The following is a 4,283-nucleotide window of genomic DNA, read 5'->3' on the forward strand; positions in this document are numbered from 1 at the left end:
ACATTTCCGAACAAAATTAGAATGCTGAGACAGAGGCTGGTAATGTGGCTCCCCTTGTCATCACCTGTTCTCTAAACACACACAGAACACAGTCAACACACAACAGGACAAAAAAAACCTCTTGATCTTCCCAGCAACAGAACTCCCTGTGCAAACACCATGGGCATTGGGAAGATGAAACAGAAGCAACAGGGCAACATAGTATTCTCATTGATTTCTATCAAACTCTAGCAGTCCATATGGGAGTTTCAAGTGAATCTCCAAATGTCATATCTCAGTTGACTTGAAAAGTTTGAGGGAACAAAAAAAAAGGCCAAATATTTTTATTGCAAAGTCTTCATCACCAGATTAAACCTTCTGTTGCTCGTGAAGTATGTCAGATCCACACTGATGAACCAGCCCCTTTGAATCATGCTTCCAGAGTGTGTGTGTTAACTGCTCTCTTCCATATTTCATAAAGTCTCGCTTGACGGTTACAACACTAGATGTCAGAATGAGTTATGATGTCGCACTCTGAGACGCGATCCCCACGAGATGTGCCTGATTCACTTTTATCGTCCCGGCAATTGAACATCTGCCATATGAATATTAATGAAAGCCTGAATGAGTCGTGTAGTAAAGGGATTGTCGTCTGTGTAATTGGCAGGACTGTTTCCATTACTTCTGCTGGCATGAAATGGATTCTAAATGGCTGCCTTGTAACACCAAAATTAGTCATCTTTTTACACGCAGCCTGCAAAATTTCACACTGGGAAAATGACACATAATAGTCACATTTTATTTATCATAAATACAGCAGTATTATGAGTGACACGAAGGACATAAAGGGCATAATGATGTAAATCAGTGGTAACAAACATACTTGTTCACTTTGTTCCTTCAGGGAATGGGAGGGAATTGATTACTTTAGGAGATTACCTTTTCATTGCATGTGAAATATCCATCTCGCCACTAGCCAGAAACAAGTTTAATATAATGAATTTAATAGCTCAGCATTATCATTTCATTGAAGCCCGAAAAGTGAATGCTGTGCCTGTGTTCTGTTTGCATGCGTATATAAATTCTACCCTCAGCATTGTCTGAAATGATCCATGCAACTGAGTGCAAATGAAGGCCATGTTATTGTACAGGATGTAAGCATCTGAGCCACACAGTGCAAAGTAGGAGATGAAAATGAGAGTGCTTTTGTAGGAAAGTGTCAAAAGATTAACATTATTGGGTTTTTTTGCAGATGGAAAAAAACGACATTATAAATACAAAGTTCAAAAGTTTATTCCTGATCGTGAAAAAAATAGTGCGCTTACAGTATAGGACTTTTAACTTTAAGCCAGCATGTAAGTAGAGAACAAATACATATTCTAACATATACATTTCCATGACAACTGAGCAGATGGAGGCTGCTTTTGAAGATTAAATGACATAATCAAAAACTGGGATTTCAAAATGGCTGCAGTGTTTTAAAACATTTGAATGTGCGCATACAGAAAAGTAGAAAAAGTGACATTTTATACACAAAACCTGAATCAACAAGTGGGGGGAATATGCAGATGTTTACATGGCACTAGGGTTCACAGGTTTGTGAGCATTAAAGTGAAATATATTAAATGCTATGGCCTTTACATGCACCCCATCTCATCTCACTTAAGCACTACATAAGAGATGTTGGGTATGTGTTGGAAAGGGCTCTCTTCGAGTTTCATAAAAACACCAAATGAGGGACTATTTTTGTAAATGACTGTAAAGTTATTATTTTGGGTTAAAGTGACAAAAATATCCAGCAATCTGCATTTATAGCTCCAAAACAAGTGTTCATGAATAGACTGCTGCAAGGATGATGAGTTTTTGTAATGCAATTGCCAGGAGTACAAAGCAAACGTTATAGATAAACAAACTACACCATGGATGCATGACTATTACAGTATGGCCATAGCATGAAGCTATAGGTGGAATGGTGTTCAATGAGACTATAGGTAGTGCTCAACAACTTTGTCTTATTTAGCCTCCTATAAATGAACATGTCAAAGCTTCAAAGTTCACAACCAAAAACCCATTGACTTGCATAAGAGCTGGAAGTGCAAAAATGCTAACTATTTCCCCAATGTTGGACTCGTTCCTGCAGCACAATGACTGGTTGCTAATCGGAAGTATCATTAATAGACATGTTTCTGTAGGCAAAGACATTCTCAATCCTAATAGTGGATATTCTGTATGAGTTGGTAAAGTAAACTATGAATTACACTGCTCATTAAGTCTTTTTTGAACCATTATCTAAACTCTCAAACCAGTTAAATGTTAAAGGGAATGAGTCGATAAAATGAGAATGAATTCACATGAACGGATCAAGGTACAGGAAAACCGACGCATGGATCACACCTAAAATTAATTAAACACGGATTTGTCAGCCTCATTTTCCAGGGAAGGCAGAAAGAATATTGAATCTAACTTGGAGAGGGTCCGAGTCCCTTGACCCTTGTCAATTATCTACAGGGGTCCCTCAGGGCTCTGTCCTCGGTCCCCTCCTCTTCTCTCTGTACACAAACTCACTCGGATATGTCATTAGCCCGCATGGTTTTTCATTCCATTGCTACGCTGACGACACTCAATTAATTCTGTCTTTTCCCCGTTCAGAAACCCAGGTCGTCGCACGCATCTCTGCTTGTCTAACAGACATCTCTCAGTGGATGTTTGCTCACCACCTCAAGCTCAACCTGGACAAGACTGAACTGTTTTTCCTTCCGGGAAAAGATTGTCCCACTCTTGACCTAACAATCAACATCGGCCCCTCTGTTGATTCCCCGACTCAGACTGCAAGGAAACTGGGTGTGTCCCTAGATAACAAACTGTCCTTCACTGCAAACAACGCTGCAACAACCCACTGCTGCAGATACACTCTTTACAACATCAGAAGGATATGTCCCCAGCTGACCCAGAAAGCGACGCAGGTTCTGGTCCAGGCTTTCGTCATCTCACGCCTAGACTACTGCAACTCCCTCCTGGCTGGTCTACCTGCATGTGCCATCCGACCTCTGCAGCTCATCCAGAATGCAGCGGCTCGTCTGGTCTTCAACCTTCCAAAATTCTCCCACCCCACGCCGCTCCTCCGCTCCCTTCACTGGCTTCCAGTAACTGCTAGAATCCACTTCAAGACAATGGTACTTGCGTACCATGCTGCGAATGGATCTGGCCCTTCCTACATCCAGGACATGGTTAAACCGTACACCCCAGCGCGTGCACTCCGCTCTGCATCAGCCAAACAGCTCGCTGCACCGTGCAGCGAGCTGTTTGGCTGATGCAGAGCGGAGTGCACGCGCTGGGGTGTACGGTTTAACCATGTCCTGGATGTAGGAAGGGCCAGATCCATTCGCAGNTGCCAACTTTGGGTACCTGGCTGGAGTGAGATTTTGATATCATGGGTTTAATTACACATATGCGCAGAATCATATAAGTACATCAGGTTTCATAGAGCTAAAACATTTTAAGTGCTACTCAACTGGCTTTAGATAAGCCAGTCCTTTATTAGTATATAAGTGCTTTGTTAATAGTTCTATCGATCGAAGTGGAGTCTAAAGAGATGAGTTTTCAGTCTGCGCCGGAAGATGTGTAAGCTTTCTGCTGTCCTGATTTCAATGGGGAGGTCATTCCACCATTTTGGAGCCAGGATAGCAAACCCACGTGTTTTTGCTGATGGGAACTTGGGTCCCCCTTGCAGTGTGGGTGCAGCGAGCTGTTTGGCTGATGCAGAGCGGAGTGCACGTGCTGGGGTGTACGGTTTAACCATGTCCTGGATGTAGGAAGGGCCAGATCCATTCGCAGCAAGGTACGCAAGTACCAGTGTCTTGAAGTGGATTCTAGCAGTTACTGGAAGCCAGTGAAGGGAGCGGAGGAGCGGCGTGGTGTGGGAAAATTTAGGAAGGTTGAAGAACAGACGAGCCGCTGCATTCTGGATGAGCTGCAGAGGTCGGATGGCACATGCAGGTAGACCAGCCAGGAGGGAGTTGCAGTAGTCTAGGCGTGAGATGACGAGAGCCTGGACCAGAACCTGCGTCGCTTTCTGGGTCAGCTGGGGACGTATCCTCCTGATGTTGTAAAGAGTGTATCTGCAGCAGCGGGTTGTAGCAGCGATGTTTGCAGTGAAGGACAGTTTGTTATCTAGGGTCACACCCAGATTCCTTGCAGTCTGAGTCGGGGAAACAACAGAGGTGCCGATGTTGATTGTTAGGTCAAGAGTGGGACAATCTTTTCCCGGAAAGAAAAGCAGCTCAGTCTCGTCAAGGTTGAGCTTG

The sequence above is a fragment of the Notothenia coriiceps genome, unplaced genomic scaffold (genome assembly GCF_000735185.1).
Source record: "Notothenia coriiceps isolate Sejong01 unplaced genomic scaffold, NC01 NC01_scaffold00018242, whole genome shotgun sequence".
NCBI lineage: Eukaryota > Metazoa > Chordata > Actinopteri > Perciformes > Nototheniidae > Notothenia > Notothenia coriiceps.